General features: G+C 44.3%; 1 protein-coding gene across 3 annotated transcripts in view; it reads right to left on the reverse strand.

Annotated features, from left to right (window-relative positions):
* The window catches only part of KLHL29 (kelch like family member 29), a 556,676-nt gene that overhangs the window by 301,435 nt on the left and 227,733 nt on the right, over positions 1-27,508 (reverse strand). The gene's annotated exons all lie outside the window — the stretch shown is intronic.

The following is a 27,508-nucleotide window of genomic DNA, read 5'->3' on the forward strand; positions in this document are numbered from 1 at the left end:
CCAAGGCCAGGGCTGGGCAGAATGAGCAGAATCCAGGTATGGGCTAGGTCAGGAAGCCAAGGGTAAACCCAAGAGCTGGATCCAGGAACAAACTTGTGTCAGGAAGCTGGAAGGTCAAGAAGAGCATGGAGTCAGAGGGCTAGCTGGGTCAGGCAGCCAGAAAGTCCAACAGAGTGGAATCTAGGGGTAAGCCAAATCAGAAAACCAGAGAAGGTAAACCAGGTAGAAGGTAAAGTCAAAGGGCAAGCCAGATCAAGTAGTCAGAGGGTCCAACAGAGAGCAGGAAAAGGCACAAGCCAAAAGGCACAGTGAGACAGTCTGGGTATGGGTTGGGACCATGGCCTAACATAGAAGCAAGATTTAAGACACTCTACTGTCCCCAGAACTTGCTGCTGGACTTCCTTCCTTGAGGTGCTCTGCTGTTCCTGTGCACTGTACAGGGAGCTTAGCTGCCCAACAGAGGCATCCAAAAAATTTAGCACTACAGAGCTCAGCATTGTAACATTGTGGAGCTGGCTCTACAGTCACAGTCTATAATACCAAATATTTTCTCTCCAATGCCTCCCCAATATCCTGCATACATTTCCCTGCATTAATTCTAACATGTCAGCCAATTATCTAGCCAGTAGGAGAACTAATAATAGTGTCAAGCACTCAAAAAATACTTATGCCTTTTCCTGACTACACGTAGTTTGAAATTTTAGCAGAAAAATCTCCTGGTTAACCATGAGCTGTAGCCAGCTTCCTCTGAGAAGCTTTCATTAATGAATTCCACCTCCTTTCTTCTGACCATGTTAGCTGCCATGTGTGCTCCACATAGGAGCCCTGATAAGACATTTATATAGCATGGATCTATTATAATTTTTGCTGCTGCTGTCAGAGCTTCATTAGCTGTCAGTCTTCAGTGCATAGTTTGCTTTCCAAATCTTTGTACTCATTTCCTTCTGGAGAACAGAGGAGTTAAAAAAAACCTGAGATATTTAAGACTACAAGCAGATATAATGCAAACTGATGGAGTCTCTACTTCAATATTATCCCATAAAATGAGTATAGAGAGTCTCTTTATAAAATTAAAGGCCAGTTAGTTTCTAATTAACAAAAAGGAAACACTCTATATTGGTTACTCCGACAGTGAAATTCTTTGCAGCAGAGGGTTAGTCCATTGCTGGATCAGTAGATGAGTTGGACAATTTTACAAACAGCAGCAATAATTTTTACCTATATTTGAGGTTTTTTAAAAGTTTTGTGCTGGGAAAGTCTGGCTCAATTAATAAGACCTTCTTCATCAATTATGCCACCCAAAATTCTCATCTTATCCTTCTGAATCATCAGTCCAGCTCCAACACAAAAAAGAACGGTAACAAACCACCACCAAAAACTCCTCCCTTCCCTGCCACTTCCTAATCCCCCAAGAAAAAAACCTAAAAAAGCAATCTTACTTAGAAGATCTGAAAAGTAAGTCTGAGACCCAGGCTCCAGATGTTTAATGCTATGGAAAATGGGGTAGACTATTACAGTGGCATCAACCTACATGCTGGGTGTGAGCTTTTAGGAGCTTAGTCCCTGACATAGAATCCAAACCCTAAGAAAACCCTGAGACGGTAGGATATGCTGTTGGCATTTCCTCAAACTAAGGAGGACATTCATGCAGGGCCTTCACCCCAAAGGAGCATTTTGACCCCTAAACTATTATTAAAAAGGGTGGGGTGAGGATGGGGAAAGGGACTCCCATGACCAGTATTACTTTTTCCTCTGGTTATGTCCAGAAGGAGAGCAGCAGCTCTCACTGCTTGTTGAATTAAGTCAGATCCTGTCAGGTTTCTGCTAGACAGGCTCTGATAATACCTACCAGATCCCCAGGAGACTTGCTTCCTGGATTCTGCTTTGGTTTAGGAGTGCGTTAGGGCTGAGCTGCAAAGCCCTGTCAAAACTGGTCAGTTCTGGACATGTCTTGAGGTGCAACTTCAGGCACCTAGGAAATGTTAAAAAGTCAGTTATGCGCCAACGGAGTTGAGATGGCCCCAGGGTTAGGCCGCAGCAGAGCAGGGGTTTTCAAGATAGCAATTCTGGATGTAGGTGCCCCTACGCCACCTAAGTCTCACTCTAAGCACCTAACTGGTGATTTGGGAGAGACTACAGGACTCTGGGAGTGGGGCTTAGGGGCACAGGTGATCTTTTCCTCACTTTTCCCGGTTGTGGATCATGGGCTGAGTGGGGAGAGACAGGTCGAGGTAGTCAACCAAAGACTGCGGTGCTGGTGTCATCATGAAGGCTTTGGCTTCCACGATCACAATCCGCTCTTTGGTGAGAGAGGCAGTGGTCTGCTGGGGAGAGATGGGCTCCAACTCTCTCCGCTGGGGAGGAGGCTCTTCTCAGCCAGACTAGCTGACATGCTCGACTAGTTTGGCTGAAAGAGACTTGGGGGTCATGACTGACCACAAGATGAACATGAGCCACCAATGCGATGTCACAGCTGGTAAAGCAAACCAAACTCTGGCTTGCATCTATAGATGCTTCCCAAGTACAACTCAGGATGTCATCCTCCCTCTGTACTCAACCTTGGTGAGACCACAGCTGGAGTACTGCGTCCACTTCTGGGCTCCGCAATTCAAGAAGGATGTGGAGAAGCTTGAGAGAGTCCAGAGGAGAGCCACGCACATGATCAGAGGGCAAGAGAACAGGCCTTATGAAGAGAGGCTGAGAGCCATGGGACTCTACAGCCTGGAAAAGCGCAGGCTCAGGGGTTATCTGGTGGCTGCTTATAAGTACATAAGGGGTGTTCATCAGGAACTGGGAGAACGTCTGTTCACCAGAGTGCCCCAAGGAAAAACAAGGACCAACAGTCATAAACTCCTCCAAGACTGTTTTAGGCTGAACATAAGAAAAAAATTCTTTACTGCCCGAGCCCCCAAGACCTGGAATAGACTCCCTCCAGAAGTGGTGCAGGCACCTACTCTGGACTCATTTAAGAAACACTTGGACGCTTATCTTGCTGGGATCCTTTGACCCTAGCTGACTTCCTGTCCCTGGGGCAGGGGGCTGGACTTGATGTTCTTTGAGGTCCCTTCCAGCCCTTACGTCTATGAAATCTAAATCTATCAAATCTATGAAATATGCTGCTTGATTCAGGATCTGTCCTTGAGGGGTTTTGCTTTGTTGCTTTACTGCCTCTTTAGATTATGTTATACAGTACCACCGAACCTGTAGTATTCTCACTTCTGCTAAATAGGTACGTCCTATCTGTGTCACAAATGCAAGCTTTCTTTATGGTAATACTGGATCCCTGTTGGTCTTGTAGCAATAGGATCTTAATAAAGCCCTACAGAAAAGCAATCAAGCATGTGTCTTATGATATATTATTACCAATCTGTCACACAGGGCTAGATCCAAATCACCACTTACGTGCATAGAGTGAGACTTAGGTGGCATAGGGGCACCTACATCCAGAATTGCTATCTTGAAAACCCCTGCTCTGCTGCGGCCTAACCCTGGGGCCATCTCAACTCCGTTGGCGCATAACTGACTTTTTAACATTTCCTAGGTGCCTGAAGTTGCACCTCAAGACATGTCCAGAACTGACCGGTTTTGACAGGGCTTTGCAGCTCAGCCCTAACGCACTCCTAAACCAAAGCAGAATCCAGGAAGCAAGTCTCCTGGGGATCTGGTAGGTATTATCAGAGCCTGTCTAGCAGAAACCTGACAGGATCTGACTTAATTCAACGAACAGTGGCAGCTGCTGCTCTCCTTCTGGACATAACGAGAGGAAAAAGTAATACTGGTCATGGGAGTCCCTTTCCCCATCCTCGCCCCACCCTTTTTAATAATAATTTAGGGGTCAAAATGCTCCTTTGGGGTGAAGGCCCTGCATGAATGTCCTCCTTAGCTTGAGGAAATGCCAACAGCATTTCCCACCATCTAAGGGTTTTCTTAGGGTTTGGATTCTATGTATATACGCAATACGTTGTTTTATTTTAGACAGATTCTTACTTCACATATCATGGCGATGCACCTGAGTGACTTCCAAGACCGCATTAAGTGATGTGACTAACACTTATCTCATGTGATTTGTTTTCTCATCCCTCTACCTTCTCACTTGTGTTTTATATAGCCCCCTTATGCAGATTCTCTCATCCCTATTCAGAGGACTGTCTTCCCAAGCTTTGGTTACCCCCTGAACATCAGGCCCTAAAATACCAAGCAGAGTATTATAGTAACAGCCTAGTATAATCCAGGTTACAGGGTCACTATGGAAGGAGTAATATTGCTTTAGGATATACTAAAGAGCAACAAAAGCAGAGATGGCCTTAAAATGGACAGAAACATTTACTATAAAAATAGAAATGGTAGGACAAAAGAAAGAAATCAAATGTGGCTGTCTTCCAGCAAAACACAGCAGAGTACCTGATTATATTTCCCACAGCAGAGTCCCTGACATTTCCACTAGACCTGATAAAACTTGAAGTGAAGTCATACGTAGGATTGGTGTTACTAATGATCTGGAGCCACACAAAGTAATAAGAAGAGGTTTAAAATCAAGAGTACTCATGGAAAAAATACTCCAATTTTTAAAAATGTATTTTTTGCAATTAAGAAAAAGTACTTGAGGCAAATCAGCAAAATGTTTATGCTAATTGCAAAATAAACCTTGAGTGTCGGGACCTCCTCAAGTCAAAACCTGTGAAGAGGATATCAGAAGACATCATAGTTCATAACCTATAGATGATAGTTCTCTAGGTATTTAGGGGTTCAGAGTTTCTAGAAAATGTTACCATTCTCACAGATCCCAAGTTTATAAAGCCAGAACGAAACACTATCATAATTTTAACTTTCTGTCCACAGAGGCAACAGAACCCTTTTTTCCTACAAAGTGGATTAAAACATGTCTTTTACAAAGATAACTAATCTCGTTTTAAAAACTTCAAGTAATGGCTGGTCTATCCCCCCAGGGAAGCAGTTTCAGTGTTTAATTACCTGAGTCTTATTTTAAAGTTGCATTTGTATAACTTCACCTTCCAGGGATTTGATCTCATTGTGACTTTGTCTTCAAAACTGCAAAGCCCCATCCCCGCCATCTGATAGTTTTCTGGGTATCAGTAGCTATACAGGATGATTAAGTCACCTCTCCGCCTTTGTCTCAGTAAACTGAATAGCTTTAGCTCCTTAAGTCTTGTGGCATAAGGCTTATCTTCCATCCACTGGATCATCTCATGAGGCCCTCCTTATAACTCCTTCTAGTATTTCCACATCCTTCTTGAAAAAAAAACAACTGAACACAGTGTTTTAGAAGCAGTCTTACTAACAGCATGGACAGTGGTAAGATGATTACCTTTCTTCTACTTGCTAGCTCTCTTTTTATCCATCAAGCCATTGCCCTGGCCCTCTTTTCTATAATACTATATTGAGAAGTCATACTGGAGTGATTATCGACAGCATCCTTTTTCTGAGACAGTGTTTCCAATATAATCTCCCACCATACAGGTATACCCTAAGTACAGGTTTTCCTCGCTTTATGTGGGTTCTGTATGTGCGAATTTGCTCTTATGCAATGACCTTTATACCAAAAATGTGTTACATGTGACATAAATTAACTCTTATGCAATTGGTGTGGTGGAAGCTCACAGTCACCTGCTTTGTGCGGTGCACTGTGGGAGTGACACGCACCAAAATATAGTCTCCTGCATGGATCTGTGCTCTTCGCTCGTTGTCTGCAACACGTGTTTCTGTAGTTGCCTTCCCCATTATGATAGTGCCCTGTGCTTGTGTGTACTGTCTGCTGTTGGCGAGTACCAAAATTGTCTTGTAAAAGTGGCAGGAATGGGTCTGGGGGTCAATAGAGTCGAGTTTTTGGAACGTATCCCTATTTGTTACATTGTAAAGTACTTTCCCTTTATGCAAATTCAAGTTATGCGCCATTTTCCAGGAACGCATGTACAGCATAAAGCGAGGGAAACATGTACAGTACTCGATTTCCAGATCTATTACCTTGCTTTTAGAATTCTGTCAAATTATGACCATATAATGACGCAATTCAGATCACTGTCTCCTGCTTCTCATTATTTATTTACTTACCCTACCAAAATTTGTGTCATCTGCGAACTTTACCATCAAAAATTTTATAGTATCATTTGTAAATTTGGGAGGACTTGACATCAGTGACTTATCTTCAAGTTGCTCAGCGTGTTTTATTCTTAAAAATTATTGTACTATTTTAAAATATGGCTTATCTGGGTTGCTCAGAAATACAACCCAGTAGAGCCTATAAAACAGAATTAAATGCTTTAATTTTCAGTTAAGATTAGCTCCTTCTTGGGCTGCCACTTTTCAGGTATTGAACTCTACAATATAGCCACAAGACATTTAAATGTTAGTGGGTGTCACTATATAGGCAGCAACTTGAGTGAACATAGTAGTTTCAACTCAGAAAATGAACCATGAGTGGTTTGAAACAAGCCCTTCTCAGAATCCAAATCTTGAATTTGCTATTGACCATATAGTTCAGGAAAAAAAACCACGATTGTATATAGCATTTCAAAGTAATAGAAAAGTTTCATGGATAGACATTTACTGCATATTTGTGCATGGTTCAACTGAATCTTTTCGTCCCTGCCCAATATAAATGTTCAGTTATAATTGCCATAACAGAACACATCATTTTGAACACAGGTGATGCATGGGGGGGGCACAGGGGGGCATGTACCCCCCCCCAACACAGGCCAGTGCTGGCTTCTGTGGCAGGTTGCCACCCCCTGCCCCCCACCTTGCTGCTGGCGGCTGTGGGCAGTCCCCACTCACTGCTCCCCCAGTTGCAGGAGGCACCAGTCGTTCATGATTTTGAGCATTCCCTTACTTCCTCATTTAAGTCATACTTAAGAATAGGAGAGAACAGTTTGATAATCTTTTCTTTCCCTATTGCTGTAATATCACAGTCTTTTAAGGAGATGTCTTCACATGACCCAATGGAGTAAAAGGGTTCTCTTGCCCAGCAGAGATGGGCTGTGCCCCCCCACTAAGTGGTGGAGGGGTACATGGAGAGGGACCATGGGCAAGAGCACAGAGAGAGCGTAGTGGGTAGAACAGGAAGCCCAGGTGGTAGGGGGAGTGCAGGGGAGACAGTGCAGCGAGGGAGGGAGTGTGCGGTGGGGGAACCTGCACATTGTGCAACCCTTGGGGCTTGTGGCCTTCAAAGAAGCAACATCTGAGGCATGGAGCTCCTAAGCTGCTAAGGAGCTGGACAGCCCTGCATGAATCAACCCAAGGAGATTCATGTCTCCCACTTCATAGATTCATAGATGTTAGGGTTAGAAGGGACCTCAATAGATCATCGAGTCCGACCCCCTGCATAGGCAGGAAAGAGTGCTGGGTCTAGATGACCCCAGCTAGATGCCTATCTAACCTCCTCTTGAAGACCCCCAGGGTAGGGGAGAGCACCACCTCCCTTGGGAGTCCATTCCAGACCTTGGCCACTCGAACTGTGAAGAAGTTCTTCCTAATGTCCAATCTCAATCTGCTCTCTGCTAGCTTGTGGCCATTATTTCTTGAAACCCCCGGGGGCGCCTTGGTGAATAAAACCTCACCAATTCCCTTCTGTGCCCCCGTGATGAACTTATAGGCAGCCACAAGGTCACCTCTCAACCAAGAGGTTACCTTAAACTAGCAAGCTAGAGGCTAGACTGGGATGAGGAACCATCCTTCCCCTGCTGAAGAAAAGAATACAAGATATATGGGGCTAGAAAAATGCTATTCAAGAGGGAATGTGATTCTATAGGCTAGTGGTTAAGGTGCTCATCTGGTAGGGTGGGGGGAGTACCAGATTCAGTTCCCTGCCTCAGGAACTGCTCAGGCATTTTGCATGAAAAGGTCTTCAGAAAAATACAGGAACAGTACAGCGACCAAACCCCAGAACTCCCCGCCTTTTAGTGGGGAGATAGGATTTCACCTCTGTCTCCAGCAGGGTACTGTGCGTCTAATTCTCCCCTTCATTGTGCAGACCACTTGGCTACCTAAGTTAGACACCTACATATTTTGGGGGATCAGGGCCTAAGTGACTTACCCAAGGCCAGGAAGTCTGTGGCAGAGCCAGGAACTGAACCAAGTTTCCTGCCTCCCTGCTCACATCCCCATCCTGCCTCTCATTTTCCTTCACTATTGATAAATTAAATGCTTTTATATGCAAGGCCCATGGTATGAACGTCTTACAAACCTGCTGAAGTTGGTGGCTCATCAGAGCACTGTTTCTCCTACATGAAACAGAGGTGACTTTTCTAAGCAGAACTCCCTTCCCTTTTGCTTCACAGCTGAACCCAACTCAAGATCTACTCTTTCTCTAACCTCCTTACCTATATCAAAACCCCACCTCAGTTTCCCACTCTTCCCACAAGTCTGTTTGTAAATTCTTCCCCCTACTCTCTCTCTCTTTCATCCACTGACTTGAAATTGTGGAAGTCAGTTGGAAACAGTAAATCAACAGAACAAAAATAATACAAGTCAAACCCTTGACAACTCAGTGTAGCTTCCGCATAGAAAATGATTATTATAATCATTTACTATGAAGCAATAATAAACTTCAGTATAATGTGCCTGACAATCCAGAAAGAAATTCTTTTTCACTTTTCTCTCTCATGAGAAAAAGAAGAGCTCTCGTTTATTACTAAGCTACGTATAATGGGCCAAACACGGCGTCACAGATGAGAACAAAGGGCATTAATGAGAAATAGCTAAATGAAAATTAAATGCGAAATCAAAGAGGGAAACAAAACATATGTAGCGCGAGGTTTCTGTTAAGCATTTGGCAAAGCGTCTGCCCTCAAAACCATGCAAGTGTAAGCAACACGTGACTTCCTTCCCCAGAAGGTTAAAAATATGGCTAATAAGTACTCTGAGCATAGAGATCTTTTCATTTATAGATTTCTAAGTACTTTTTGAAGACTATCATCACCTTTGTTTCAACAAAGATGGAAAAAATGAGATTTAAAAGATGGAAAAAATGAGATTTAGAGTGTAAGTACAATCAGACAGTGGAAAAGTGAATGACCTGTTTTTGTCAAGAGACTTGGATCTCTCGGCTCCCAAACCCTGTCCTCTGCTACGCCCACAAGACTCATGTTCTTGCCCTGATGTCTGCTCTAAGGAACCTCTAACAAACAGCTGAGTGAGGAAACAAAAGACAAGGTGTTGCAATAAGTAAGGAATAGGTGAGGCAGAAATGAAATGACACAAGTTCTGTCCATATAGGAGGTGGGAGGAATAAAGTCATCTGAGGCAAACTGAGAAACAATAGATGAGCAGTCTCATTTACGTTTCACTTATTTCATTTTTAGTGAATGAGCACTAAAACAATAAAATTAATGAGCCAATTTGAGATTTTCCTATAGGAAATTTCATTAAAAAGAAGCAGGGAGGGGAGGGGAGAAGGTAGTGGTGAAGGAGCAAATAACAGCCAAAATGCAATTTTTAAATGAAAAGAGAGCAACTCAAAAGGAAACCTGTGAGAAGTCTGGAGGACACATCTCCAACAGCCTAGAGAGATGAATCAAAACTGCAGGAGGGCCTAGAGTTAGGTCCTAATGGCTTAGACCAGGGGTTGTCAGTGGATGATGGATCAGTCTTCCAGTTGGTGAAGAAACATTCCCCAAAGCTAAGGAGGTGAACTTAGGTGCCATATGATCATTAAGCTGCTGCCCTGGCCTAAAGAAGACCCGTTCTTCTGTAAAGCAAACAAATGGTCTCTGCTAATTTGTATCTGTATAGCCCAGGGGCTGGCAACATTTTTGGGCCGAATACCAAAAAACCCCACAACCTTGACTTGGAAGATGTTGGTGTGCCAGAGGCAGATGGTGGGGAGCCATGAGGGGCCCAATCCTTGGTGTGGCAGCACAACCCCAGCCCCTTCCCTGCCCTGCTCCAAGGCACATGTGCAGCCGCTGCCTGCAACAAACCAAGTCAGGGCTCCGGACCCCCGTGCAGCTGCTTGTAGCCTCACGCCTGCCTGGTACAAGCAGCCCAGGCTCTAGGCATGCCCCTGCCACCCGCCACGGAGCCCATGCTACTTGCAGCAGGTGGCCATGAGCCTGCAAGCAGCTGCACTGGGGTCCAAAGTACCAGCCTGGATCATTGCTGGCAGTGACTGCATGCGTACCTCAGAGTACGGCGGGGAAGGGCCAGGTCTACGATGCCCCCGGCCCCTTTCCCACTGTGCACCCTGAGGCGCGCATGCAGCCGCTGCTGCCCATAGTGCCTGGGCTGCTCACAGCAGGTGGCGGGCAGGCTGCAGACAGCTGCACCGTGGTCAGAGATGCTAACTGCACAGTAGCTGAATAATACTGTGCAGCAATGTGTCACAGCACCAACAGTGCTAATACGCTACTGCGCAATATTAGTAGGCTACTGTAGTGTCACTAAAAAGGCATTCACCAGCGCTACTGTGCAGTAACTATGGTTACTGCGCATTTATTTAGTACTTAATTATACAAGTACTAAATAAATGCATAATAACCACTGTGCATTAGCATCTTGTGTAGATGCACCCAGTGGGAATCAGCTATACAAAACTCCTGGATATCAACAGGATTTGGACTGGAAACTCCTTTACACTTTTGTAATTCCCTGCCACTATATTCAAAGTGCTCTAGAAAAACAGGTGAAGGAATCCCCAAAATAACCCTGGGACAAAGTTAGCCAGGTTGTAGCATTCATATTTTACTTGACTGGGAAACTGAGGAAAAGAAGATTAAGTGATTGGCAGAAGGTCTCACAGAGCTGGGAGCAGCAGTCTCATTCCTCCAGACAGACAGCCCGTTTCTCCAGAGCAAGCTGCTCCTCTGTGTTACAAATGCTTCGCCTTTTTTTCCTTTCTTTTTTATTTTCATAATGTCAGAACTTAAACTTGCAATATCAAGTAACAGTAACGGAATTGTTGCTGCATCCCGAATGCCCAAGAAGAGCAAGGCACTGTTGTCAGTCCCACCCTATTAACGTTATTACAAATGTGAAGGGGTTGAATTTTGAGCGACCACTTTATTAACCTGGAATACAAATAAGATGGTATGTGATTTTCTTTAAATGTAGTTGCTTCTTGGCCAGGATGTACCTTAGTACTTTTCAAACCTTGTCAAGAATGATAAAAGCATAGGTCAGAAGCATATGATATATATAATTGCCTGACTCCCCCTTATCTCCACCTTTAGCTGAAGAGTATAAGCTTATTCTCCATTTCTTTTCAGGCGAACATAATTATTACTGTCACTGTCACGCTGGTTTCTTGGTCTTGATAACTATTGTATTAAATCTGGCATTTGACCAAGGTTCACGTGGTTACCTTGTCAATGATAATTCATGATACGATAAATTCTGGGGGGAAAGGGGGAGAATCTAAATTGCATTAGTGTAAAGTTCATAACTTGTTAAACATATCAGACTTTAGTCTCTAAATATTCTGTATACGGCATACATCATTTAACTGAGTAGCCCCATAACTAAAGAAAAGGCCATGTACTTACCCTAACGACTGTAAGCAATGCTAATTAATTACAGGAACAACCTCAACTAAGGCATTTACACTCATTAAGGCTCTCTATCTTATTTTTCAGAGTGCTTTATGCCTCTAATAGCAGCCTTGAAATTGTCAGGATCAAGTTAGTTCAGTGCTTCTTTATAAGCCTTGAAATGGACTGTTCCAAGTCAGTTTAACCAATTATGCCCTTAAACATTTAGGAAGCAGACTATGGGGCCAAAGTACTTCTATGCATTTAAGTGGTTTATGTACTTAATGAATATACAGATAACCAGAGTTTATTACAATGTAAGCCACAGGCAAAAAATGGGGACTGTTGTCTCATTATGCAATTAAGCATATTATGCATGCATCCAATAGACATTTAAATAGAGTACACTGTACTCCAAAACACAGTATGCAAACATAGAAGTGGCCAGAGTGGCCATTTTCAGATGGGGGAGGTGGCATTTTAGTTGTGAGGACTCCCTAGAGCAGTGATTGTCAACCAGGGGGGCAGCGGTGCCCTGGCCTGCTTTGAAATCCTTTTAAGAGTGTTACAGGGTGGCATGCAATATTACCACAGTTAGGTGTGCAAACACTTACACATGATTCACAAGATAAACCCAGAGATTTCAAATAAGAATCCAGTGTCAAAAATATTTTGATCCATTGTAGTTTGTCCTTGCGGCAGCAGAATTCCTCTATTTTTCCAAAATCAAAAAATAAGTGAATGCTAAGAGCCAGCATTTTCTAAGGGATGCCTTGAGTCTAACAGGGGGTGCTTTGAGCCTAATGAGGGGTGTCGCAAGTCTAAAAAGCTTGAGAACCACTGCTCTAGAAATTCATGGGTATCATACCACTACAGCCGGAAGCCCAGTTGAGGAAATTTGCCACCACAATGTTTAATCTCTATACGCCAAAAGTCCTACACCAAGGTTATAGATTTACAGATGTAGCTGGATTTAAGGAGAGGCTGGACAGTTTTATGACCTATTGTGGTTATGAATGCTAAAATGACTAAGACAGAGGTAATCCAATCTGACGCTTGAGAGCACAAAAGGAGTTTAGAGGGAATTCTCCCCTCACTCAATTTACTGCACCGAGTCATTTGTCAGAAACATTATGGGATTTTTCCCCTGTATTCTTGCAGCCTAATGTACTGGCTGACTGTGACAAGAGACCATGTTTAATGTATCAACATCCTATCCAGTACAAAGTGGTGAATCTTAGGTTATTAAACAATTACAACCAAGGATTATATGAGCTTTTGGCACATATAAACTTTGCAGACACATGTAAACTTTATTATAAAGCCAAATACAGTTTGTCTAAGGACTCAATTCATGGCTCTATTCCAGATAAGCATAAATGAAATATGAGTATTTAATGTAATGAAACATGAATTGCTGGCTTCTATACTATCCTAGGGAAAAATGTGAAACCAGAAGGTAGTCTAATGAAAAAGTGGAAGCAAAATATCACAATCCAATGTTTAAAAGCCATAAGAGTTCATTTTGGTTTGAAAGGAAATCATTTTTCAAAGTGCTATACTCTGTTTAAAAACGTAGATTGAATAAGTTTATTAAATTAGCAGACCATTGCATTTATGAAATCCATAAGTCAGATCAATGGTGCACAGTCAGCTCTAGAAAGTAATTGCTGGGCTCTTTCAAAATGGACAATCCAAAAACTTCAAGGACCAGCTTTTCCCTCTATTATTTATAAGGAACACAATGTGGTGCGATAGACTCTAATTCATAATGCCTTTTTAATGCTTTTATAGAACAACATTTGCACTCAGTTCTAATCTCAGTGGATGACAGGTTGCCATTATTGAATTTCCATTAATATGAATTATGGGTACAATATATTTTACCCAATATCATCCACCCCAGACATAACATGATTCTACAATAAAAATCACATGGTCAGCACATTTCTGAAATAGAACACATTAACAGGCACTAGAAATTAGTCTCTGTATGATACTATATATTTGACCTTGACCTCTTACCCATCAGGTTTTTGCAGAACAGCAGACAATAACCTAGAAGAACAGTTGCTATAAATGTAATGTTGATGTTTACAATAGTTGCCAGTCTTGGATACTAAAGTATGGTTTCAATCCAGCCAAGGGATTAAGCACACGCTTAATTTTAAGCACATCAATAGTCTCACTAAGATCAATCACCTGCTTAAAATTAACATACGCTTAAAGATTTACAGGAATGGAGCCAAAATTCTTAGTAGCCTACAGCATCCATCGCTGCTAGCAGCATGTACCGCTGCTAGCAGCATGACAGGGTAGCAGAGGGTGGAAAATGTTCACTCTTACACATCTGCAATGTGTCTCACACAAACCCTGGTGCCTTGGGAAGCTGCTGTATGAGAAAGATACCCTTTTAATTTTAAGCTGAAATAAATAAAATTGACAGCTGGCTAGGAGTGGTAGTCAGGAGTCTACAAATGGAGAGGACAGAGGCACTAGGACCAGTGGTTCTCAATCTTTAAAGTTCACAGCACCAATCAACGACTTCTCTGAATTTGACAGCACCCTGGTTGAGAACTGCAGTAGTTTCAGCTTGCCCATTTATCTCCAGGCTTCTCCTGCTGCTGCTACCAGGTGCAGCTGTCCTACACACCTCTGTTTCCGGCAGAAATGCACAGGGCTGGAGGAGGAAGTGGCTGTGGCAGTAGCAGCTGTCCCGCTGCTTTAGGTTTTTGTCTCCCTTCCCAGCTCTGCTCTGCAGAGGTGTGTGGGGTAGTTTCACTGGGCTGCAGCAGCAGTGGCAGCGGTGACAGCAGCAGTAGTGGTGGCAGCAGCAGCAGGGGGACTGGAGCCATGGCACCCCTGAAAGGATCTCATGGTCATGGCACCCTGGTTGAGAACTACAGCACTAGACATTTTGTGGTGTTGGGGGGTGGGGCTATGGTGAATTTTGGGGTGACTCAAGCCTCCCAGTACTCCCCCTCTCTTAGCACTGCTGCTGCCCACCCCACTCCATCCAGCCCAAGCACAGCTGCCAGGAAGAGGCTGGAGCAGCCTCGGGTCCTGAGTGCAGAGTGGCAGCCCACCCTCACCCTGAACACAGAACCAGGGGACACATGCCTCCCCCAGGGGTGCATGCAGTGGTGGAAGCCACCCCCACCAGGTGAGCCACCAACTCTGTCCTGAGCCCTGTCCCACCAGCCCCAGCTCCAGCCCCACTCCCTACCTCACTGCAGGGACCTCGATCTGCACCTGCCTCTCCCTCCCCTCCTCCCCCCAACAGACTTACAAGCTAGACACTGCTCTCGAAGCTGCTGGGCTGTATATTGGCAATGAGATCGGTATTGGCTGATATGGCTGGTCAATCATTGGCCATTGGTATCAACCCAAAAAATCTTTATCAGTGCCCCCCTAATATTAGAAAAAACTTTCTCATTAAGAGTGTAGTAAAGCACTGGAACAGGCTATCCAGAGAGTTTGTGGAATCTCCACCACTGAAGGTTTTTAAGACCTGGTTAGACAAAGCCTTGGCTGGGATGATTTTGTTGGGGACAGACCTGCTCTGAGCAGGGGGTTGGACTAGATGACCTCCTGAGGTCCCTTCCAACCCTCATTTTCTATGATTCTATGGTCCCTATCCTGATGAGCTCACAGTCCAAAAAGACAATGAGTAGAAAAGAACTGCATAACACCAAACTATGTTGGCCACATTGGGTGACATATTAATACTACGATATTTACTGTTTTTATATATAAGCATGGAAGCCGTGTCCAGATGAGCACGGCAGCGCAGTATGTGGCATTGCAGACAGGTCTACAGCACCACATACTGCACATTCAGCTGTTCTCCTTGCTGCAAGGTAGCAGCGCAGGAAGTGTTGATCCCGGGAGATCCCAGAGTCAACCCCTGTCCCCCCCCACCAAAAAACCCAGAGTGGCACATGCGGGGGCAGTGCACACCACCCAAAACGTGAGCCACACTGGCCAGATCCACACTCTCGCTGCCAGCCAGGCTCTGTGCTGTAGGATTGCCACTGCTGCAGCCGCAAGAGGCCCCCAGGACCCCAGATAAGGCTGCTGGGGCCAGCCCAGTGCTGGCTCCAGTCTCCCCTACACCACCCATGGTAACCTGCTGCATGCCACAGGGCGTATGGCACAGGTATTCCCCAGGGACAAGTAGCAGCGGCACAAGGTGTGCCACTGCTTCTTGTCCCCAGGGAAATATACATCTGTGCTCACGTGGATGTGGCCAAAGTGGTCATTCGGTGATGGTGCATATGTGTGTATTTGCAGCCTGGCCATAATCAGCAGGTTTGTTTTTGCAGGTGTTATGGTGGGAGAGGTCATAGGAGGAATCTATAAGCAGAGAGAATAGGGGCTCTACAAATGACCTCAGGAAAGACATTCTATGAATAGGGGTGATGTCAAAAGCCTGGATGGCCCTGTCCATGAAACAAATGGGTATTCAATAAGACCTCTTGTCAAAAACATGGGCGGATAAGGAGGGAAAGAGCTATGTTCGGCATTCTCTTATATTGTCCTTGTAACATTTTCTTAAATGTCAGCTTGCAATTATGACATAACCACCACCACTTTGCACTTACATGGCTCCTTCTATCAGATGACTCAAGGCACAAAGAGTACAGCACTTTAACGTTTTGTATTATCCAACACATTCTCCCTTTTTATTCTAGTGAGGATGACAGTCAGTCACTGAACTCTCAATGAAAACCTCCAACCTGACTATTAACAATTTAATTCCAAGGTTCACCTGCAGTTCAGTCAATTCTGCAGGTGCATGGAGTGCTGCATGCTGCAGAGTGGAGAAAGTACAATATTTAAGAAGTTTGGAAATCTCTGCTTGCACCCTGTACTCTATAAATGCATCACTAGAGAAGGGAAACACACCAACTGCTGAAGCTTCCTTAGCCTGACGAAGGGTTTTTGAACCCGAAAGCTTGCTTAATAACTATTCTCCAACCATTTGGGTTGGTTTAATAAAAGATATCAAATTCACCCAAGGAATCTTGTCTGCCTAGAGAAGGGAAATAATTTTATAATCTTTGGCCTAGGCAAAACTGATATTAATAAAATCAAGCCCTTCCATTATTTAAGCACAAATCCCATTAATAATTCCATTAAACTACCACTTCTGATTATTATTTTACCCAACTGCTCTTCACTACATTCACTGTCAACATCTGCTCCTTTTCTTGAGAGAGTGAACTCGGCAAACAACTGCATTTGTACTCAACCCAGGACCCTTGGCTGGCTGGCAAGCACAGATGATTGAAAGGGCATTTCAGTCTCTCTTACCCAGATACAGAATACATTGCCTTACAACATAACCAGTTTCTATCCCAGGACTCAACATCTGACATCCACCCCTGAATTCAAATTACCTAATTATCAGACCTACTCAGCATGCTTGTTCAATACTTACTAAGCAGAAATGTTAAAGAGGGGGGAAAGGGGGAAAAAAAGATAGAGAAAGAGAGACACCAGAGCAATATAAGTTTATACTTTGAAAGCAAAAAAACTTGCAATGGGGAAAAAAAAATCACTTTTACCATGTTAAGCATTCAGGAAGGCAACAGATAACATAATCCCAGTGCACAGCAGGGTCTGTGATGAAGAATGAAAAATGGGTACAGGACTCTTAAAAAGGTTATTACAGCAAATTTGAGCAAACCAATTACGCAGAGAGACCAGACGGCAGCTTAACAGAGAAGGTTTTCAGAACTTCTATTCTAATCACCGAGTCTCAGCACAACCAGCTCAATTTGATTTGACAATCAAAAAGCCAAATGATGTGAGGAAAAGATACTTCCTCAATAAATTGAAAAAGGTGGAGTGGGAGCTTATTTAGAGCCACTTCCTGTATATGGGGTGTTTTTTTTTATAATTAGTCTAACCCTTGGTGGACCAATGTCCTCTGTCCAGAGATTATATAAAGAGACCCTGAGCAGTAGCGATGCGAGCATCTTTGCGCTGCCCACTCCATGTGCCTTAACTCATTGCAGAAAGGGTCACTTCCGAAGTGAAAGGCTAGAAGTAAGCGTGCCAAATACGATGATACAGACACAAGGAGGGAAAGCATTTTACATACCTCACTGACTAGCCAGCATATGGAAATGGCTTACCCTTTGTAATAATGACTAAATCCGACTGGCACCATGGCCCACTGCCTACCCCTGAGTTATTCATCAAATGGGCTTTTAATTTGCTCTCTATAAATCTGTGGCAGCTTGGCAGCCTTGTATAGGGCTGGCTGGGTGAGGGATGGGAGAGCCATACAGGAAATAGCAGCACAGGTGAAGAAGAGCAAATCATCGTTCGTATATCTTCTAAGAGAAACTCTACTAAAGAGAACGCATGCCCATGGATTTTAGTCCAGGCTCTGTCACAAGGAAACAAAACCAGTCAATGAATACAGACTTTGGTAAATTCATAAAACTCACTGCCTGGCACTGACGAGCCTCCCAATCATAAAGCAATGTCAGCTCCGACTGAATATCAAGGTCCAAAGTACCACACACTGGGATACACACACTCAGCAGGACCACTTGAATTTTGCTTTCAGAGGCCTCTCCACATGTGGGATCGCACATTGGCGTTTGGCAGTAGCGATCTGGAGGAGTAGTAAATTGTGCTCAGTTCATTTGATAAATTAAAATGCTGAAGGACAATCAGAACCTGGAGCTGCTTTCTTGCAACGCTAGAAGGGGGCATCACCAAGGCAGCTGGAAAATCTCTGCTTGCGAAATGACAGTAATCAGGCAACATCTGCCAGTAGACGGGATTTGCGATCTGTTTCCAAAAACGGAAGGATGTACAGAAAATTGTACCTCAGGTGGATGCAAAGAGTGGAGACGAAAATGGGGCTTCACAAAGAGTTTGAATCCTGGCCTTGGAATTCCCCCAGTCTTGGACCTATTCCAGGTTTACTAGGCCTCAGTTGGCAGAAAGAAATATTATTTTCTACTCGACACTGCAGTGGAAGAGAAGGGGAAGAGACAATCTGCTAAATGAAAAATCAATTGTGCAGGTAGTAAGAGGTGCTTCTACTTCAGCCCTTAATGAATAACATGATCTTTCACACTAGCTGTCTGCCAGTATTCATCCAGTATTTAACACACATCTCTCATTTTCAGGTCTCCTGCAAAAATTCATTCTGTGGCAATAGCAATGTAGAAAAACCATGTTCTTCACCCTGCTACAGGGATGGAAGGTGTTAGCAATGGGCTGGCCCTACGCAGAAGCCAGCTGAGGAACAGAACGGAGGGCTGGAAGGGACCTCTGGGGGTCATCTGGCCCTGTCCAAAGCAGGCTCACCCTACTCATACTATCCCATACTAGTGCTTGTCTAACCTATTCCAAAAACTACACCAACAACCCTGCCATGCAAGTACAAGGCACATTACCCCCAAACACCAAGACCATGCTGACCTGTCACAGGTAAAGCAGGGGGATAAGGACACGCCATCAATTGGATAATGCCACTGCAAGGGTTGTTCAAAAACACTCAGGAGATCCAAGGAAAACTAGCAGGAATGACAGCAACAGGTTCTTTCTACAGGTTTTTCAGTGTTCCCGAGAAAACACATTTCTATTTCAAAGGGGAGGGAAAAAAAAAGAATTTGCATATCCTCCCAGCTGCAATGACAATCATCACAATGCAAAACGGACTGTCTTATTGTGTGTGTGTAGGCAGACTGAAAGAACAGAACCAAAGGAAGGTGAATATGTCCCTCCTTGCCCAGATTCATCTCAGTGAGGTGTGAAACTCTTGAGCCTAATTACAACTGCTTATCTCAAGCCAAACATTAATCTGATTCTGATGCAAGTGGAGCTGGTTTAAAAAAAAAAAAAAAATGACAAAAAAGATGATTTGACCTAAACTGAATTTTGTAAAAAATGTTTAAAATCCTCTTCGTTGTTATTTATTTTTACAAATGGAAAAATAAACCCTCAGTCTTCAGGCTCAGCAGCTTCCACCATTCTGCTTTCTGAGGACTACTATACCATAGTTTCTCAACCTGTGGTACGTGTACCCCTGGGGGTACATGAGACACAGGCAGGGGGTACACAGGTACCCCAACGCTCTTTCTCTTGTCCTCTTTTCCTCTCTCTCTTCCCCTTCCTCATCTCAAAACTATGGCAAAAAAATTGGTGCAATTAAAAAAATTAAATTCACCAGTAATAATTTGGCGTGCCATGCCTTGTGTGGCACTGGGTTCAGCCCTCCTAGCTTTGGCCAACATCACCTCTAGCCCAGGTACATACTTGAGTTGTGCACCCTTGGTGTAAAAGGTGGCAACCCTACCCACACCAGATCAGACATCTGTCATGTCACGGCCTTGTATACATGGCCCTTCTTCCAACATATGGCACACATTAGTTTGTAATTATAAAATCCCCTGAAAAATTGAGTGTTGAGGTACTTATTAAAATTTTCAGAAGTTAAGGGGTACTTGCTACTTAAAAAGTTGAGAAACACTGTACTAGACTGCTTTGAAAAGCATCCCTTCAAAGCATCTGTCACAAAGGTACCCCAAGACAAAATGACTCGGGTTCACCATGTGGCATGCATGGATATTCTCTCAAATTAGGTTCACTCTGGAGGTGTTTGGTCTCTAATTGTAGCTAGTGTAAAGCAGCATTCAGTTCTACCATTTCCATAACCCTGTATGTTATAGTATTTGATATTAATGTAATTTTAATGTATGTTTATACTTCAGCTAAGGTTGTGCTAAGAACGTGGTGCTTAACTTGAGCCATTCATGACTGCTTACACTTAGAAGACTCAGTGGCTGAGAATTAGCATTTGATCTGGTTTGTGTTTTGGTCCTCCATAAGGATATGCTAAGAGGTATGCTCAGGTCTGGACAGACAATGTTACATTTAAGGTTTAAAAGAAACCTCATGCTTAGCAGGTCAACCTATCATATAGGAGAGGCAGTGCATCAGATTAACTAATCTACATATTTAAAAGGATGCAAGACCGTAATCTGGTAAATATGCATCTTCCAGTGTTAGGAAGTTACTGGCATAGTGTGAGCCCCCCTAGAAATGAAGGGGTGACCTGCCATAGTAGCCAGAGTGGCAAGAGTACTTAAGCCTGTCTGGCTTTGTCTTCAGTCTTCCCAGGTACAAGGGAGGGGCTGAGCCATCAGCCAAGCAGGCTGGGGAAAGCAAGCTGAGGGGGGATGCAGGAAGCCCTGATGGGAAGAGCCAGAGACTACATTTAGACCCCTAGAGCTGGCTAAGAACTTCATCTTTGGATTTAAATCAGTGTCTGTATCTCAACATATGGTTACTGGTTTCTTACGTTTGTTCTGCTTTTATAATAAATCATGTTGTTTGTCTCCTTTCTAGTTGCCTGTGAAAAGAGTGACTTTGGAGTAGGTGATATCTAGTCTGATCCTCTTCCTGGACTGGGGGACCTATAATTTATTTTTCTATAACTTAAAACTGTGGGGCCACTCAGGGCCAGCAGAGATCCCTGCTGCAGCTGCAGAGTGCGTGGTAAGGACAGAGGAATTGAGGTGCCGGATAGGGATGTACCTCGGCCTGTTCCTTGGGGCGAGTGGCAGGGAGGGCAGTGGGAAGAAATTAGGGGCTCTAGGGGTTCCCTGCCGACGGGTTTGTGACAGCGTCCTTTCTACGGGGCTTCTGTTTTATGACACAGGACAATTATGCAGTGCAACATGCCAGGTAATGTGGCTTGCAAAGAACACACAGAAAATTAGCAGGCAAGGGGGCAAGGCAGATGGGTAATGCTTGGGGCCTATCACTATTTCTTCCATTAGCAAAGAACAGAGATCTCTGCTGCATCTAGAATTCCTTTGGAGATGCAAGATTTTCCACCCAGAAAGGCCTATTAGCTAGCTTGAAACAACTGGATGTGCGCTAATGGTACTGGAGTGCAAAAATTAGGCTCATCTGTAAGAGTCTGGCTCTGTTAAAACATTTTTGTGTACTGATGGAGTTATAGCACCCAGTTTGCTGAAGAGACATAAAAAGGTTATTATAAGCTATATTGCTGTGAAGTTAAGCAAAAAATAATTTTAAAGATGTTCTAAATGATAGATCATTTCATGGGAAATGACTTATAGCTTCAGACTTAGGGAACATAAAAACCCCCTAGAATTACAGGACTAAACAACCCCAGGCAGAGAAATGCCATGAGTTGTGTAGCCCCCATATCTATACAACGTTTACAAACATAACCATATCAGTAAGTATGAGAATATTTCAGGGCTATGTTACAACCCCATCCAAATCACAGGACAAGTCATGCACTAATATTTGTTGGGAAATGACACTGTTTTAGCAAATGAGATGTTTAAATAAAGACAAACAGAAAGAAATACTCCTCGGTGGCAGCAACAGTAACATGTACTCTCCTTTAACAAGTTTGTTACCGCCTCAGAAACTAAGAAATAAAAATCTGAAGACCTGTAAGTGATCCGGATAGAGTAATATTACTGTAACACCCTGTACATTTCATAGCAGGGTGAAATGTCAAGATGAAACTGGAGCTGTGTATGTGGCAGTGCTCAAAAGCTTAAGGCCCAGACCCTCCAAGGGTGCCTATACATGAGCAGGGAGCCCGCTCCAATGTGCTGCAATTCCAGAGCGTCAGAGCAGACTTGATTAATTTAGTCCGCTGGAGCGTGGTAATTACCACGCTCCAGTAGCCTCCTGCGTCTCATGTATCAATGTCCCCATGCTTCAAAATGGCGGCTAATTCAATTAAAATGGCCGCTCTAATTAAAGTACCCCTGCCCCCACTCCCGGAGCACGTGTATAAACACCCAAAGGTTCCACATACACATGCATTTTACAGACCAGCATCTAGAAAAAATGTTTTAAATCATAATGCAAGTGTGCATGAAATGGTTAGACATGTGTCTGATGCTTTCAGTGACCTGCCGTTACTACTGTCACACAAAGAACGCAAGGGCCGAAGTTTTTGAGCGTGGAGATTAAAGATGCTGAGCAGGTATGAGGATAAACTCATTCTGACTTTCTTGTGTCATCCAGCTTCAAGTAGGTTAGCAGAGAGACGTTAAAGGGTGGTAGAAGATAGTGATTAATGGGAGCTTGGAAATAAATCTGTCTCGATCTCTTTAATATATAGAATAACTTCTCAAATTATGACGGCCTTAAGCCCAGCCCATCTTTCAATGGGAAGGAAGAGAAGAACTTATGTGGACTGAATCCATTTCAGTAAGGAGAGGGAGTGTTAAGGAAGTAAGCTGTTCCAAAACAAAACCATGATAATGACATCAAAGACAAAGATGGTCTCAGAGGATCTAGTTTATCCCCAAAGTTGCAGAACTAGAGAGGACTGGACCACTGGCTTCTAGGCTAGGGGCAGACATTACACATAAACTGGTTTAAGTGATCAGAAACTGGTTTAAACCTCTAACAGAACATATGTTCAAAGCACATAAATCAGTTTCAAAATGGCTGAAACTGGTTTGAGATAAACCTGGTTGAATGTAGTATCAGACTTAACTGATTTGGGTCCAGCCAGTTTATGCAATGTCTGTCCCATACCACCACTTCCTGGTTTGAGTTAAACCAGAGTCCCCCAGCATCCCAGATGCTTTGCAGCCCTGAGCTGGGTTGCCTGCTCTAGACAACAGGGCTGGTCCTGCCCCTCTGCTCCTTAGCCAGAGCTCCAGCAGAGACTGTAGACACAGCAAGGTCTGCCTGGCTTCCCCCTGCCAGCCCGCCCCTCACCACTTGCTGCTCAAGCAGGGATTCCCCCCCCCCCCCCCACATCTCCCACAGCACAGAACCCAGCCCTATGGACCCTAGACATGTGGTATGCTAGCTAATGCTGAAGGTGTCTGTGTGTGCGTTTCCAATTTCACTGGGACAGGCAGACAGAAGTGTCCACTTAGGGCTTTTTGGAGCAAATCAACAGGTCAGCTGGTAATGTCCCTCCATTCTTTCCTTGGACAAAGCTGTTTAAGAAGAGCTTGCACTAACGAGAGGCTTTTGTTTTGCAGATGGGCTGATAACAGTGTTTATCAGCCCCCTGTTAGCTCCCTCGCCTGTCAGGTTTGCAGACAGTATGAAGAAGCAGGGAGGGGGAGACTGAAAAGCTCAACATCATCAACAGATGCATGCACTGCACACCACTGCCCCCTTGGCCTCAGAGTGCTAATCGGAAGGCTGGGGTCTGGCAACACTCCTGCCCCTTGAGCAGCGAGCGGGGGAAAAGCCTGAGATGGTGCAGGCCAGGGTGGGGGTTTAAACCCTTCCCTAATCAAAGCATCCGGCCAGGGCCACACCCACTCTCAGCTCAGCATTGTGCAAGGGAAGGGAAGGCTGCTGTAGCAGCTCCCAGCTACTAGCCTGAGCCACTGGAGGTAAGTGCCTGCACTTCCTCAGTCCAGAGGCAATGTCTGTGCACTTGCAAACCAGTTCAACCTAGGCAGGTTAAACTAACCTGAAAGGATTCAATCAATTCAGGCTCAGGCTTTTTGAATGTCTGTCCCTAACCTTGGAGTGACAGACAGCCCCCTAAGCTTCTGACCTTGGCTGATGACCATGTGGAGAATCCAAGGCCAGGAGATGACACAGTTCTCTCGGGAATGCTGACTTAGGGGTATGTACAGGACCATGAGCCTGGAGAAAGTGGATCATGAACGGCTCGTGCCCCTGGCAGCTGCGGGGGCATAGCATCAGTGGGACTGCAGTGGTGGGAGTGGTGGGACCTCGGCGGCAATAAGTGGGGGAGCTCCTGCAGATGCCTCTGGTGTTGTTGGTGGCGGCGGGGGGGGAGGGGCAAGTGCTGACCACGGGTCAGCGACCACCCGCAGCCACCACTGGCAGTGTCAGCAGCAGCCAGTGGGGGGTCACAGACCACCTGCAGATGCCACTAGCAGTGTCAGCGGCAGGATGGTGAGTGGTGACCTCCCACAGGTGCCGCTGACAGTGTCAGTGGCGCCTTTTTGCAGGGGGTGCATTGCCATGCTCAGGGGGTATACATGCACCCATGTGCACCCCTATGTGTTGGCCCTGAAGTGGATCACACTGGTATGGACTGGTGTTACCATGTTCATCTATATGGTGCAAGACAACATTGAACTGAGATAGTCTGTGCTAGCTCCTGGACAGAAAGAAGTAGAGCTGAGTTAGTGCATGGGCCAAGTAAGGTTGGATGAGAGCTGTGTGGAGACAGAGAGCAGACAGTCGCCTGCTGCACTGCATTAGTGTTGCAATACTGATGCTGCTTCAGGAGCGAAGGCAAGGCATCTCAAGCACTGCCTTGTGCCATATACATGCCCCTAAAAAGAATAGAGCCAAGCTTTGAATTAGGAGGGAGGATGTAGTAAAGTGGTCATAATAGGATTAACTGGATTACTCAACAGTATTATGGGATGGAGTTCTGCCCAATCCCTCCCTTCTGTTTATTCAGAGGGAGTTCTTTCCCCATGCAGTTTGTGATGCAGATAAATAAAGCAGCATGCTCCAGTGCACACAACTGTGAGCGCAGTTAGTTTCGTTGAACTGTGTGGCCTTCATACAAAACATATGCTAAGTCTCAGAAAGAATTTGGCTAGGACTGATATCCTTGGCCCAGTGGGCAGCTGCCTTCCACCTCAGAGCACTATTTCAATAGGTCTAAATGCACAAACTTTGAACGATGCTTTGAAATCCTTTGGCATGAAAGTTATTTTACTTTATATATGGTAGAATCCCCCGTAAACAACATATGTGCTAGAGCACTGGCCTCCTTTTCTTGACATATTTGTGAAATTATTTAGCAACAGTGTTACCCACGTGTGTCTGTGTTCAGAATTTCTATCAAAGATTTGGGAATTTAAATTAAAATAAATAATTTTCTGATATCAAGAATTAATTATTTATTATTATGTATTATTTATACAGTGGGTGTAAAAGCATTTTACAGACAAACACTGCTTTACAGACAGAACATATGTCACAGTACAACTTTTCTTGGCTTTGTTCTCCAAGGCATACCAGTTTGGAGGCACAGTGCAAATTGCAGTGGGTAGCAACCATATAAATTTCAGCCCAAAAACAGCAGAACACCACTAAAATAAGGAAGCAGAAAGACTAGTGGGAGAATCCTGAACAGCCAATTTCTGCAGCCCACCAAATTAAAACATGTGCAATTTACCATTTGACAATTATATATCTCTTCCGTGAACTAAATGCTGTACCAGGGTCTTACAATTTGACAAAGATTATACTTCAAGTAAAGTGGAAAACCCGTCCTCTAACATGGACAACCTACAGGCAAACCCAAGGAACACACATTGATTGAGCCCTATCAGAAGTGCCAGTAAGAGAGGAAAAGTTGTCTTTTCTGTTTCGTAAGCAATTTTTACAATTGAATAAAAGGAATAAAACAGAAACTTAACAAAAAACAACAAAAATAAAACAAATCTGTTAAACAAACAATTGCTTCCCCTACTGAGATACACTAGGGTACCAATTCTCAACCTGAGTGCCACAGTATCCAGGGGGTGCCACGAGAGCCTTTAAGGGTACAACCAGGAGGAACTGCCCCACAACCACACCTCTGTTTCTGAGAGATGCTATGCAGCACCAGACCATGAAGCAGCTACGGCAGGAAGATGTACTCTGCTGCAGCCCAGCCTGGTGGGAGATGCTGCCAGGAGGCTGCTCCAGCTGATCCGCTGCAGAGCCAATGCCACCACCATGGACAGGACACAATGAGTGCTCCTCCTGCCTCTGCTTTTCTTAGTGGGTCAGGGGGACCCCAAGTATAAAAAGGTTGAGATCCCTGTGCTATACCTTGGTTTTCAAACAGAACCAATCAGTTACATCCACATCAAGTGCAAACACAAATTCTGGAACAAAGACATGCAAATACCTAAGTGCACCTGCGGGAGTACACTCTCTCAAGCAGTTGACACCAAGGCCTTGTCACAAAATTGTCACCCCCCTGATTGTCAATCCCAACCCTCCAAAAATGTTTTTCTAATATTGCTCTGCCATGAAAGACCACAGTCAAAAATTAACTGATTGAAAAAACACTGTTCCATTTAAAGAAATTTCAGGGGCCCACCTGGCAAAATTGGGTGTTTGCAATAACAATTATTCAGATATTCATTGATTTCATTATATACATATAATAAAAGTTTGGATGAATTGGCGCTGTGTGCATCAATTTAGATTGGTTGCTAGTGCTACCTGCCACTCAAAAGGAAAATACAGGGCGCATCTACACGTGCAATTAATGTGACTGAATATACTCTGGCTCAATTTGAGCCGGAGTAAACTAATCCAGATGTACTGTCTACATGTGCATTTAAGCACAGTAATTTCCTGCAGTGTAGGATAGTACCTGTGTCTGACGGGACTATTTTACACTGAAGTAAATTAATCTACTGCACACTAACTGTGGGGCATTTGTAGATGGTAAGACTATAAAATTAGTCTAATGCACAGTAAAGTGCATGTGTCAATGTGCTTGTGTCAATGTGTCTACATGTGGTATTAAAGTGATATGATAAACTCCAGCGCAGCTTCCACAAGTCAGCTGCTCCCAGGCACAGCATCTGCACACCCGGGACTACAGCTGTTTGAGCTGTGGCGGAGCAGCCCTGGGCTGGCAGATGGTCAGCCCAAGGCTCTGGGTGGCAACGTCAAGCAGTGGAGGGGCTGGCTGGGGCAGGAAAGAGCTAAAGTGCAGAGCTGTGTGGCAGGCAGCCCCAGCACTTTAGCACCCTCATGCCCCAGCCAGCCCGTCACTGTTTACATGTGTGTTTTTGCATAGTAAATGAATCCAGTGTAAGATAGTACTGTCCCCAACAGCACTATCTTACAGCAGAGTTAATTAGTTTACTGCACCCTAATACCATACTAATATGAATCTATGAACCAGCTCACGAGTAGATGGTGACACTTTACTGTGGAGCTAATGAATCTACTCCACAGTAAAGATCATGTGTAAATGCACTCACAGAAGTTAACAAGTCTCTCTTCAATTGGTTCCTTTTGGGAATGGCAAG

The sequence above is a fragment of the Alligator mississippiensis genome, chromosome 1, assembly GCF_030867095.1.
Source record: "Alligator mississippiensis isolate rAllMis1 chromosome 1, rAllMis1, whole genome shotgun sequence".
NCBI lineage: Eukaryota > Metazoa > Chordata > Crocodylia > Alligatoridae > Alligator > Alligator mississippiensis.